At 38.9% G+C, this 14600-nt stretch overlaps 1 pseudogene; it reads right to left on the bottom strand.

Moving 5' to 3' along the window:
* Positions 1-12288: 12288 nt before the first annotated feature.
* Positions 12289-13504, bottom strand: LOC147641324 (tetrapyrrole-binding protein, chloroplastic-like; annotated as a pseudogene).
* Between the last annotated feature and the right edge of the window lie 1096 nt (positions 13505-14600).

Below are 14600 nucleotides of genomic sequence, written 5' to 3'. Positions count from 1 at the left end.
ACATTCACTCACATCACATCTCATTCATTCACATCTCGATTCACATGACATCACATCTCCATTCACATGACATTACATCCATTCACATCCCATACCATTCATTCACATCCCGATTCACAGGCTATCACATTCATTCACATCCCTTATCATTCATTCACATCCCATATCATTCATTCACATCCCTTATCATTCATATCTATCCAATTTACATCACATCTCCTCGCCTCTATTCTCGTTAATATTCATCACTTATTTCCACATATATTCTTTCACATACATCCACATCCATACTTATCACATACACATCCACATCTATCCTTTCACCTACATCTACATCCATCCTTTCACATACATACATCCACATCCATTCTTTCACATACATCCACTTCCATTCTTCACATCCACTTCCATTCTTCACACACATCCACTTCCATTCTTCACACACATCCACATCCATTCTTCACATACATCCACATCCATCCTTTCACATACATCCACATCCATCCCATATCATTCATTTACATCCTGATTCACATGACATCTCATCACTTCTATTCACATCACATCTATCCATCCATTCATTCACATTTATCTGATTCACATCACATCTATCCATTTATTCATTCACATTTATCTGATTCACATCACATCATCCATCCATTCATTCTTTTATAAAGATCAACTTCAGTGGGAATAACACTTTTACAAAAATCCTTTTATACATCTATTTATGCATAAATTCAATTTTAAGAAAAATAACACTTTCGAAATAAAAATAAATCCTTGATGCATCTTTCTATGCATAAAATAAAATTTAATGAGAATAACTCTTTTGAAATAAAAATAAATTCCTTTATGCATCTTTCTATGCATAAAATCAAAATTAATGAGAATAACTCTTTTGAAATAAAAATAAATTCCTTTATGTATCTTTCTATGCATAAAATCAAAATTAATGAGAATAACTCTTTTGAAATAAAAATAAATTCCTTTATTCATCTTTCTATGCATAGAAATTAATTCTAACGAAAATAACGCTTTTACAATAAAAATATTTTCAATATGCATCTTTCTATGCATAGAAATTAATTCTAATGAAAATAACGCTTTTACAATAAAAATATTTCCAATATGCATCTTTCTATGCATAAAAATTAATTCTAATGAACATAACGCTTTTACAATAAAAATATTTCCAATATGCATCTTTCTATGCATAGAATGAAAATAACACTTTTAGAATACACAAACGGAGGGGATTACTCTTTTTGAATAACATAAAGATAAAACTTATTTCCACAAAATTTAAGAAAATTTTACCATAACCTCCTTTGTATGGCTGACCATTTTTCAAATTTTACACTCTAAATCTACTTAGAATTTACCCCAAGATGAATTTAGCACTCTAATTTAATCAATTCTCATTTTTTAAAGAGAAAACAATACGGAAAGTTTAACTCTATTTATTTGATTACACATCTTGGATAAAGAAGGGCTGAGTTCAATGAAGAGAAGGGGGAAGCCTTTCCATCAAGGCATAACATCCAATTTCAATTTAAAAGAAGCAAGAAATCATAAAACCATAGAATAGAATTAGAAAAAAGTAGAAATTCTAACTTACATGGAGTTTTGTGAGCTATCCTTTGGCTTGAGGGATTGAGGGTTCTACTCTTGCTTAGATCAAGAGTGGCCACCAATTCTTTGTAGAGGAAATAGTCAAAACAAGTGAATTATCAATGAATTCAATGTTTTTGGCTCTAGGGAGGAGGAGTAGAGTAACAGTGCATAAAACACTATTAACCTTTACAAAGGGGGAGGCTACTATTTATAAGGAAAAGTGAGCCCCTAACCAAGCAAATTGATTCTAGAATTTTCCAGATCATTTTGGTCACTTTTTGACCGTTTTTAGGTCAGTTTAGCTTACTTTTTGGTTCTAGTTGAAACAGGCGAGAGGAGAGATGAAAATATCTCATTATTTGTGAGTTTAAAACTCATCCACACATGTGAAATAGGGGCCTCCTTCATGAGGGAAATTCCCCACACTAAGGTGTCAAAAATGCATCATTTCCTCTAAATATCTCTTCTTATTTAACTAATAAACCTTGTCCTTAGTCAACTCTTCATCTTATGTGAGTATTTACTCATTTTTGGGGGATTTTTCTTTTATTCTTCAATTTATCTCCTCCCTACATTTGGATTAATCTTATTGGTCCATAGGAACCTTAATCCAAAATTTTCAGAAAATCTAGACCCTCAGGCTAAGGTCCTTTTTACCTATTTTCAATTTATTCCAATTGTACACTGGAAAGTTCTTTTTGAATTTCTATTTCAGGGAAAATCATTTTAATAAGAAGGAGACCTGCTACTATATATGCAAAAATAATCTATGAAAACTCTAATGGATGACCCAAAAAATGGTTAGGTCATGAAAACTCTAATAGGGATGACCCAAAAAATGGTTGGAAAACATAGTTCATGAACCTCTGAAATGTGGCAGGCGCATTCATGAGACCAAATGGCATGACTCTATAAGCAAAACAACCTTAATGGGTTGATGAACGTACTCTTTCTTTGGTCCTCCTTTGCTATTATGATATGGAAATATCATAAGTATCCATCACAAACATTATATCATTCGTGGCCAGTCGCCTCATTTAAAATTTCATCCTGGAATGGTAAAGGGAAATGATCTCTTTTTGTGGCTGTGTTGAGGGGCTTGTAGTCAACAAAAACCCACCACTTTCCATTCTTTTTAGGAGTCACCACCACAAGAGACACCCATTCAACGTTCTCCACTAGATAAATGAATCCAGCCTTCAACATCTTACTCACTTCTGTTAACAAGGCATCTCTTTGCACCACACCTAACCTTCTTAACTTTAGCACCAACATTCATGTTCCCCAACTTTGATCTGCATTTTAGCTATGAGCCAAGGGCTTCCTAGTATAATCGTGTAGCCCTCCCCTTTGCTAGAAATCACACACATGTCAACTTCTACCTCCACTGCACACAATAGTGACTCTTACGACCTTAATGACACCCAAACACTTTATGCTAGAGTTGTTGGCCAAAGTTACCGTGAATGTGGATGGAGAATTGACCTCTAGACCTAGCTTGTACATGTTCCTCTTTGACATTGCACACATTTTGGCCCCTCTGTCTACGTACACCCTGGCTATCTTGTGACCCTCCAAAATTGGGACATCTTTGTGGGGATTGGATTTGATTAAATTGATAGGTCTAATATGCATTTTCCTGGGAATCCTAGTTCTAGATAGTTTTGCCCACCATTGCTTCCTCAAAAGGGGTGATAACTCCAAGAGTTATAGATAAGTAATATTAGGCTTTTGTGACCTTAAATCAACGGAAAGATTATAAGATTTGAGACCCTTACCCAAATCAAAGTCTTCCATAGTAATCTTTTGCTTAGTTTTCTTGACTCTCTTGCGACTCTCACCTTCCTCCTTGGCTTGGCTTTCCTTCTCTCTCATGGTCTCCTACGAATCTTCTACTTTGTCTTCCATATATTGAGCTTTGGTCCTCTTGACTATTGTTGGCATGGCCTCTAGTTCTTCTGGGTTCTTTTTCAGGTGTGTCGAGGCCTAAAACATTGACTACTCGATTTTCTCCTACCGGTGGTGGTTGTCATGCCGGTGGTACTGGAGGAATTGCAGCTGCCTATTGTGGTGGAGGCACATCTCTTAGAAGTGGTTGAGGGGGTCGACGCACTGGGTACATACCTCCTTGAGGTCTTCTTTGATATGGGTAGTTATACATCCCATGCCATGATTCATTACAATTATAGCAAATGAGCTTATGTGCTTGCCTTCTTGGTCCTCTTATAGCCTCTTATGGTGCTTGTGGTCTAGGGTTTTGCATCAAGTTGAGGCTCAAGCTTTCTAACTCTTGGATCAATTCATGGAGAACCTCATGTTGTGAGGTTTTAACAAGTGGTGGTGGTGCTCCTAAGGCCACTCATGCTCTTCGTGCCAAGTTAAGTGTTGGAACCTCAGAAGTGTTTCCCTCTCTCCTTCCCATGTCTAAGTCCAATCTAGGCCTATGTGCCTGATATCTCAACTTTATATCTTTTTCCCTAGCCACCCTAAGTGCCTCTTCAAAATTAGTAGGAAACTTGGATTCTACTTCCCCCTTAAACTAGTAATAGATATGTCCCTCTTTAAAAAATTTGGTACTACTTCTTCAAGTGGAAGAGAGGCACTCCATTTAGTCCACAAATCTTGAAATTTAGTTTTATACCTTTAAAAATCTTGGAGAGACTCTTATTGATGTAGGAGCGACTACTGCCATAATCCTTCTAGAGTATCTCCTTTTCCATATTTTTGCAAGAATGCTTGGCAGAGGATCTCCCATCCATCCTCGGTAGCTTGCGGGCGATAGGGTTTCATACTAGGTTCTATCTTCCTTCTTTAGAACAAGGGGAAAAGCCCTAACCTTGATGTCCTTAGTGTCTCTCCCAGAAATGAGATGGGCCATCTCTAAATCATCTAGGAATTCTAGTGCATCTTCATTGGGTTTTCCATGGAAAGTTGGGAAGGGGGTAGCCATTGGTGTAGGTTTTAGAAAGATGAAGAAGGATAAGAAACAAGATGTGGAAAATAACTTTTAAGACATTAAGATGAACATAAACACATCAAATGTGAGCTCATAATTAAGAAGGGGAAAAATTAAAGGCTCAAGTGATGCATTGATTTTTGCCAACTGCTCCAAAGAGAAATGCAAGGCGTTCCTCAAAATCAGCTTTGTGGCTTATAACCACATGAATTGATAGACTTGGAATAGGTTGACAAGGATGATTTAGCCTAATTCGCAAATTAAAGGTGGTTCATCTTGTTAAGACGGACCTAATTAATAGAGCAATTGTAAACTTAAGGTCTTAAGCTCGCTCCTCAGTGGGGGGGCACCAATTTATGAGGGGGGTTTTCTTGAAAGGTGGCCTCTATCACCTCCCGAGAGAACCACACTCACAAAGACAAACACTAGAGAATTTTTTATCTTAAAATAAGCACAATGGAAGAAGAAAACAAAGGCATCCATTTCATAAACACACACCAAAATCAACTAACCGAATGGAAACCAATGCTCGAAACCATGTGGAGGTATACCCAAGCTTGCTTATTAGTGGTTGGAGACAAAGTACATGGAGAGGAAAATTTGTGGGCTATACACTAATCACACATGGATGAGTTATACACACCTATAATGGCATTGGCAAGAACCATATGGTGGAGAAAACACCCCCAAATCACTAGCACATGGGTTGATAAGTAGAGATTTGTAGAGAGTTGGGGTAAGGGAGTGAGCATGGGGAGAAGACTAAGGACTTTATGATGGCAGGGGTGTTGGGAAGAAGGAGGTAAACATAAGCTTGAGGGATAAGGAGGGAAGAAGAAAGATGTGTCCCCCTTGATGGTGATAGATGGCCCATTTTTATAGGTGGAGGGGGACTCCCTTAGCAAAGATATAAGCGGTGTGAAAGTGGTTTGATGAAGAGGTTATAATTGGACCATGTCTTAGCTATTGCTAGGTCCAAGGTGGTGGAGAAAGATACCAAAAGATATTACAATTTTCCATTTGAGCCAAGGTTTTCAAAGGTTATATTAAATAGGTGTGGGGTGAAAACATTACAAAGTGGGGAGTGTGATTATGGGTAAGAGAAGAATGAGGAGGAGATTTGAGCAAGCTGTCCAAAATTTTTGCAAGCTAGTATTTTGGTTGTAACTTTTTCTGTGTATCTCGGATTGAGAAGCTTCAAAAAGTAAAGTTGAAGTTCGTGCTCGTTCTACAGAAAATTTTTACATGAATTACATTGTAGGTTGTGAAATTTGATTGCCAAATTTTGAGTGGAAGATGCTCAAAAATTCAAAATGAATTTGCCTATCCCAAAATAAAAGTCTTCCAAGAGGGCCCCTTATTCTTTATTTGGAAGATGCTTCCTTAGTCCCTCACCACAAAAGAATAAGGGATGTGAATACACATGGTGTCTGGACTTAGCACTTTAATGCAAGGTCAAAGTAGTCCCCACTTGTAAGAGCATGTTAGCAGCCCCTTTATCCATCTTAAGCAAGATATGCATACACCTCCCAATAACATTATGATATTGGAAAATATTGACTTATTCACTCACTACATAATAACGCATATCAATAACTAAGGTATGCCTCCCACCCATTCAATAACTAAGGTATGCCTCCCACCCATTCATGGCTTCATTTTGTGATGAGTCCTATTGGTGTGCACTTAGTTTGTCAAGAGTTATTCATGAATGCAAAAATTTCCCCTTAATAGGTTGAAACTTATTAGTCTAGATAAAACCACCCAACAATAGAAATGAAAATACTTAATGTACATATATATACATAGATGTAGGGGGAACATAGTATTGTGTATGATAAATAACAAGGAAAAATATGTGATTTTTACATAAGTTATAAGGTCTAAAAAAATACCCATAGTAATGACAAGGTGTGAAATAATTGCAAAAAATAGGTTTCTATAAAACATATCTCAACATGCTATGTACAAACCATCATCAATCTTGCACCTCAGTTGGCACCATCGCATGGCTCATCACCTATCTCACAAACCCATGTCACTTAAAATAACTAATTGGAATCCACATAATCAATCTAGATATGAAAATATAAAATAGGTAGAAAAACATACACCAATAATACACTAGCTCACATGGAGAGCAACCGTAAAACTAATAACTAATAACACTATCTTGGCCCCAAATATATATACCAATAACATCGAGTCATTTGAATATGAAGTGGTCTCCCCCGTGATACAGACCAAGCATGGTCACCTAGGTGTCCTGAGAATAAACATAGTGGGATAAAACCTAGCATATTCATGACTAAAATTTGCACCTATACATTGCTTTATTCAGGTGATCCAAACTTGGGGTCTTATTATACTAATAATTTGAGGCCTTACATCGTCTAACCATTGTGTCTTCTTTAAGCATTCTTTTTATACACTTTTCACCTTCTTATATTTTCTAATTTAGCTTATTGCATATCAATGACAAGTCCCTTGTGAGTCTTAGGATGCTTGAGATTCACCCTCTAGCTTTATGCTCTCTTAGAACACTTAGGTGCTACCATCAAAAGTTTTCCAATCTTTCATACTTTTCTACTCTTTTACTATCATGAAGATCCAAAGGCAATTAGTTCGTAGGTTCCCTATGTAGTGGATGATGTGGACATCTTGTGCAAGGATTAAGTCCTGAGTTTTATTATGTATGCAATCGTTTTCTATGAAGTGCAATGTGCAGGGAAGAGGGTTGATGAACGTAGCAAAAATAGGACTCAATGAATGGGTGCAGAACTACATCAAAAGAAAAGCCACAATGAATGGCCGGGGACTACATCGATAGAAAAGCCACAATGAATGGGCGAGGACTACATCAACAGAAAGGCCACAATGAATGGGCGGGGACTACATCAACAGAAAAGCCACAATGCGAGGTTTGTATGGGCCACATGTGTGCTTGAAATGGACTCTCTACACTATTATGCATGCCTAGGAATGGGTGGGTTGGGTTGGTTTAGACCGAACTGAGTGGGGGGTGGGGTGGCTTCGATGTAGGGTTTTTGGACTTTTTTGTTAGAAGATTTTAGACTTTACGACTATAGCCTTAGATTAGGCATGTGCTTGCAAATGATTCTAGCTAAACTAACTCGAATTGCAATGGGCAGTGATCTAACCGTGGGTGGGGAGCCAAAATAAGTAGTAAAAGGAGCATGTTTGGGAGGGTTGATGTTGGTGTTGCTTTGTAGTGTGCTTGCAAGATATTGTTGCTTTGTTGATTACTTGTATGGTGGTCTTCATCTTCTCGGGCTGCTTCTTTTGGTTTGTGACTTGGGCTTTGCGGGCTGCTCGGATCGTCATTTGTTCTTGGATCATCGTTTGCTTTGCCCTTTTTTGGGGTAGTTTGCTTTTTCGGTCTTCTTTTCTCATCTCCGTTTCCTTGTCGCTTCCGGTCTTCTTTTTGCTTGTACATCTTGCTTTGGGAGGCCTATGGGACTCAACAGCCTTTAAATGGGGTGGACACCCCTATTGGTAGGCCATTGGTAGCCTTGGTCCTTGACATGGGGCCCTGCCACACGACCACATGCCTCTGTCATCAAGCATTTCTTTTTTTTTACAAAATAAATTATATTTTGAATATTTTTTATTTTTATAAATTAATTGTTGTATAAAAAATAAAGAAGGGTTCTCGAAAAAAAAAATTAAGCAAGAGGGGTTTTGTTCATGTGTGGGAAAATGTGGAGAGGGACTGCACATGTGTGGGAAAATGTGGAGAGGGACTGCACATGCATGGATGTGTGTGCACAAGTGTGAGAGTGTATATGTGAATGTGTGTGTGTACGTACAATGGAGGTGCTTTATGTGTATGCATACGGGTGTACGTAGAATGGAGGTGCTTTATGTGTATACATATGGGTGCAAGTACAAGTGAATATTTTTAGATTATACACATGTATGCATACGCATATGCATACACGTGTATGCACATGCGTATGCATAAGTAAAAGTGTGTGTGCGTGCAAGTGAATGTGTTGTGCATGCGTAGTTGGAGAGGGGGGGTGGTACGCACAGATAGACCACCCAAGGGCCGAGGGAGTATGTGCATGTCATACACGTATGTGTTACAAAATGTGCATGTGTAGGAGTGTGCAAGTGTATAGAAGGATTGTGTGCGCATGCACGTGCGAGTGTTAGTGGGCTTTTGTTGTTTTTAGTTTTGTGAATTCAACTTGAGAATTTGGCCTAGGTAGCAAGTCATAAAATTTCTTAAGCTGAGCATTATAAGGGGATTTTGATTTTAAGACTAAAAAATAGATATTTTCTAAATTGTATATGATAATGAAATAGTAGATTTTAGAAAAAAAAAATTCTACTAGGTAAAGAGCTAGAAAAATTTTTAAGCAGGTCATTACCAAAAAATTGTGGGGATAAATCTTAATTTTGAGCTTTCGAGCTACACAATGTACATTAGTAATTTACCAGAGAAAAATAAAAAAAGTATTTTTAAAAATGTTCATGGGGATTTTGGTGGTGTGAAATTTAGGGCAGATAAAAGTGACCATTTGGGCATGTAGGTGTGTGTAGATAGGGTGTTATGGTGATAAATCTTGATTTCAAGCTGGGCAAGGTACATTAGCAATTTATTAGAGAAAAAAATAAAGTATTTTTGAAAATTACAAAAAATACTATTGAAATTTTTTGGGAAGGGTAAAATTTTGGGTCAATGTGTAAGTAATTATTCCGGTATGTAGATGTGTGTAGATTGTAACCTTAGTCAATTAGAACTTATTAATAAGGAACCTACTTACCCATTCTAAGCCATGTGTCTCCCATACCTCATGCTAGAATGGGAAGGATGCTTCTAACCTCTCATCTCCTCCCATCCTCATCCTAGAACCTAGAATGGGAAGGATGCTTCTCACCTCTTACCTTCTCCCATCCTCATTCCATGGGAGACCCATTTCTCCTACCATATTTGACATGTTTAGATGCTTCGCATTCCTTCCTTGTGGTGGCTGAAAAATATGCCTACTTCCTTGCTCCCTTGTGATTGCTTTTTGTCATTACCAAGTTTTCCTTTTGCTGCCTATTGCCTCCTTCTACCTCTCCACTTCCGGGTGTTTTTGGAGCCATTTTTGGAGCTAGAGGACAATGTCCTACTCTCTCAAAGTCAAGTTGTGTGTGCTATAAAAAAAAATTGTGATTTTTTATAAATTTTTATCGATTAAATATTAATTAAGTTTTCCCCAAAGTTTAATTATACGTCTAATGTGGTGTGGAGTATTGTAGGTGCCATATAGGAAGCTAATTCTTAGAGCTTTCGTATTCTTCTCTCTTTTACCCTCAGTTTTGAATTAGAGAGATCTTCCTCATAAAATGAATCCAGGGAAGTTAATTAATTATAATTATGTGTAATGATAAGAATATTAAGAGAAATGAGATTGTGTGGATAAGCTATGTCCTATTCAAATTTCTTGCTAACGTTAGGTTGTTTGTGAGAATTTATCTCGTAGAGATCCTCCCCTTTCCTTGTGATTTTTTAATTATTATGTATCTTAATAATTAGGTTGTTTGTGAGAATTTCTCCCATAGAGATTCAACCCCTTCCTTATGATTTCTTCATTATTAAGTATCTTTTTAAAAGTCTCTTTTATAATTTTGTATGAAGATTAGAGATTAATTCAGCTCTTCTTATTCCCTAAAAAGATTATATGATGCTAATTATTCGAGCTAATATAAATAATTAGGGTTAGAATTCTGATGCTTCTTGAGTAGTAAAAAGATGCTTTGCATTTGTAATTAAATTGGGATTGAGCGAGATTAAATTGACCTTGTTTATCGGATATACCGCAAGCTATGGTTTCCCTATAATTGTACCATGAGAGTAGTGGATTTGTTTCCTTATCAATGAAAAGTTGGGTGTGCGTGAGTAAAATGAACTACCTTCTCCTAAATTTGGGTCTTCTTGTTCCTTCTGAGAGAAAATGTGAATCGACAAGTTATCGTAATTCAAAATCTATTTCGGTGCTTCCATGGTAGCTTCAAGATTTACCTCACTTAATTAGCTTAATTAATACTCTTAATTAACTCAAATCACTTAGCAATTATATCGGAAACACAAAAGGGCAGCTTCTCTTCACTTCATTTGGTGTAATGTTCTCTACTAATCAGCACCACCACCGCCCCCCAGTTACATTGCTTAGGGACTCTTAAAATAACCATGAGAGATACATCCAATAATAAATTTATCTTGGAATTTTCACTTTCTAAGGGACACTTCTTTATACATCATTGCTTATGTTAAATGGGAATGCCCTTTCCACAATTACTTTCACCACTTAATCACCGATTTTCTTTAACCTTTGACCTACTAGCCTTTGATTCAATTCCCCTCTATTAAGGTCCATACTCTCCCCTTTGCTCTATGCTTGTACCCATTCATGACTTGTATTTCTAACAGGTCATGTTAACTCTCACATGACTCTTATCACATTCTCGACACCCTCAAAGAGTTCTTACAACTATCACACAGACATGGAATTTGTGGAAGATGTACTGCACATACAACTACTCTTCAACACACAAAAACATCTACTGTATCCATCTCTTGAGACTCCTTCATATGTTTTGACTCTCAAATCTTGGGGACAATGAAGTACCCCTCACCACCATGGGTCCTCATAGGTCCTTCATATGTTTTGACTCTAAAATCTTGGGGACAATGAAGTACCCTCACCACCATGGGTTCCCATCATTGCCCACCTATGAGAAGATGTACATTATGGCCACTTACCCCTGCACTTGCATACCACTGTATTCTCAAACCCATGCTCATTTACTTTTGTAACTTCATTACGCATACGACTGTATTTTCAAAACCATGCTCATTTACATTTGTAACTTCATTATCTGAAGCCTAAGAAATAAAGTCATCATACCTTCATGCATCACACTTGCCTCACTACCTTAAGCTGAAAAGAAGATCCAAAGCTCAAAGTAAGAGGAACTGGCAACTGATAACATCAAGGAGCTTCAAAGCTGTTAAGCCTACCCATAGTTGACTTTCACCAAAAGATGATTTAAGACTTATTTGAAGGTTACACTGCCTATAGTGAGTGCCCAGCCTTCACCTTAATTTTACCAATTTTGAGTTGTGTTAGTTGCACTAATGCAAACTTGCTACACACTTTCATCCTAGAACGAGCGAGTTAGTGCGCACTCGTATTTGATATGCACTTGTATATTCCTAATCTTCAGAGACTCGTTATTTAACATCCATGTTAACTATATATGAATCCATTTTAACTATGCTCAACACTTGCATGGGCATTCCATTTCACAGCCAATAATGCAGGACATTCACAGAGGAAAATTGTGCAGGAAGGTAGCTAGCAAGGTGCATCAGTATTGGTATGAAGCCACAGCATAACTGATAGTTTGTGCTATAAATGCGTAACTTACACATGTCTACTATGATGCAGAGGTCATACAAATGACCTTTGCTAAGCAAGTAGGCCAACTCAAGCAAGTTACATACAAATGACCTTTGCTAAGGCAGCAAGTCAATTGAAGAGAGTCGCATTTCCGAAGCAGGAGGGTAAATGGGGAAATTAGGGGGCCACTCATGTTGTGGGAGATCATCCCCACCTGTATGAGGGCCCCAGCAAAGGCCATAGATAATTATTTTTCTTTATTAAAAATCATGGGTGCACAGGGCTTTGCAAAGGATGAGGGTTGAAAGCTCACAAACATATCTTTAAATGAAAGCTGAGAAGGTGTACCTTCAAACGCATGACCAAGGTCGACTACCAACAACAAAGTAGTAGCCTGCAAAGCAAGCTCATAAGAGCCTTAAGCCCATTTGCTTAAAGGGCTGAACAGCCCTCTAACTTACAATAATTAGGCCACATAGCAAGCCAGCCTTGGAGTACAACTTATCACTAGAACAGAGATGGAAGTGCAGATTAAACCATGCTTAGAAGCTGTAGTTGATGGAGAGGGGCTTTTTTGGCTGCTGTTGCTGCGATGGGGACCTGTTGGCATCAACATTGAAAATCTCGGGGGAAGACGAGGAAGGGGCTTGCAGGTCATCATCTGCAAAATCGAAGGCAGGGTGGGAGAGGAGGCTCTTGAGGAGCTGCGTACCGCGGAGGGCATTGGTGAGCGGGAGGTGGCCCTCCGGCGTGGCAGGGCCGAGCTCCCACATAAACTCAGTCGGGAATGCCCTGTATGTGAATTGAGGAGACTCAGAGTTCAAGGGCTTCATCCAGCCCACCTTCTTGAAGAATGCCGTACAGTCCCCATCCACCCTCTTCATGATCTTTCTCTGCACGCTGTACGCCATTGCTGTAGCCCCTCCACAGCCTGTCTATGGTGCCCAGATCCTCCTTTGGCATGAACTGGACCTCGGAGAAGAACACGTACTTCCTCTTCGCTGCATTCTCCCCTGCCAGCACTATTATCAAGCGCCTTGTCTCTTCATCAGCAAGCTGCCATTCACCAGAGGCCAAAAGCTCCTGTAACTTTTGGTAAGAAATGCCCACCTCTGACTCCAAGCTTATGTCGATAGCGCTCACCCCTCCTACTGCACAAACCCTCGTTTCTGCGCCCCTCCTACTGCCATGAGACGCAGCCCTAGCGCTCAATGTGAGGGCGGCGCTGTGGTGGTTTTGCCGCAGCGTGGAGAAGCTTGCTGGGCTCCTCACAATCTCAGCCTCACACTTCACATTCAACTTCTGCACGCATTCTATAGACTGCAGAGCCGAGCTATGAAGGGCTGCCATGCGAGGAAGCAAGGAAAGAAACCCCCTTGTCAACAGCGAAGCAGAGAAGGACACAGTGAATAAACCTGCGGCTCGCCTTCGCAAGATGCTATCCCCAGCTTCATCAATGGAGAGGTGTGTCGATCAGTCGATACATACATACATATGGGGAAAGGCGACTCCGTGTAATCTCCCACCAGATAACAAGGATAAGATTTTAGCGCCCATTTTCTATTCGCCCCTCTTATCGTCCACTAGCTTTCCTCCATCAGCCCGACCACTCTTCTTCCACGTGGCCCCTTTTTTTTTTTTCCATCCCCACATGTGATGACTCACCTGTGCATCCTCTCAAACTGTGTGCGTGCATGTGTACATGCGCGTGCGCGTGCGCGTGCGCATGCGCATGTATGTGTTGTACTACAACATAGGGTACATGTGCCCATTCACTAAGAAAGCACCAACCAAACAAGAAGGCCATTTTCCCTCTACATTTGCAAGACTTCAACAATCCTTAACAAATTTACCTTTTCAGGGAGCAAAGAGAATGTGTGTCTGCACCACCTGCACCTGTGTTGGTGTGCATGAGCAATAAGAAATCCATAATGACAACTACTATAGGCACATGCACATGAACACATTGCATCTACACATGCATATGGATGCCACGTTTAGCTATGTGTGTGTGCATATGTGATACTAAAACATAGTTGGAAGCCAATGAGTAGATCGTCTCATCCATGTAAAAGAAAGTGAATTGGTCAAGGTTCGCATGATAATTGTACTCATAATGAAACTGTAGAACTTTTGCCTCTACAACATATGTATAGACTTATCACTTTGATGGTGAAATTTGCATACAAATTATGTGTCGCTATAGAGGATATAAATTTTGAATAGCGCTCCTCAAAGCATTTAGAATCCCATAATGCAAATATGACTAATCACTTAATCCTCTTTTCTCTCTAATCCTTGTGAATTTGATAGTGCATGTCCTAGGTGAGAGTCCATGGTAGTGTTTGGGCATAGCTACCACCTTATAGTGGTAGCTATGCCCATAGAGCGCAAACTATGACTTATGTATTCCAGATCGCTTCTCGATGCCTCTACCATCTTGGTGAGAATAGTGCATAATATTTTGTTTGTTCTCTCGGCTTTGGCCATTTGCTTATGGGTAGCAAGGTGTCATGACTTTTAATACACCACAATGAACTCTTTAGGCAACAACTCCACCACTTAGTTTATGTGTACTGCGACTACTTCTAGTGGTGGGCTAACTGAAA

Source organism: Cibotium barometz, chromosome 2, assembly GCF_041138505.1.
Source record: "Cibotium barometz isolate CiBa-2024 chromosome 2, ASM4113850v1, whole genome shotgun sequence".
NCBI lineage: Eukaryota > Viridiplantae > Streptophyta > Polypodiopsida > Cyatheales > Cibotiaceae > Cibotium > Cibotium barometz.
The sequence above is the reverse complement of the archived record's forward strand: the minus strand, read 5'-3'. Positions and strand labels throughout refer to the sequence as shown.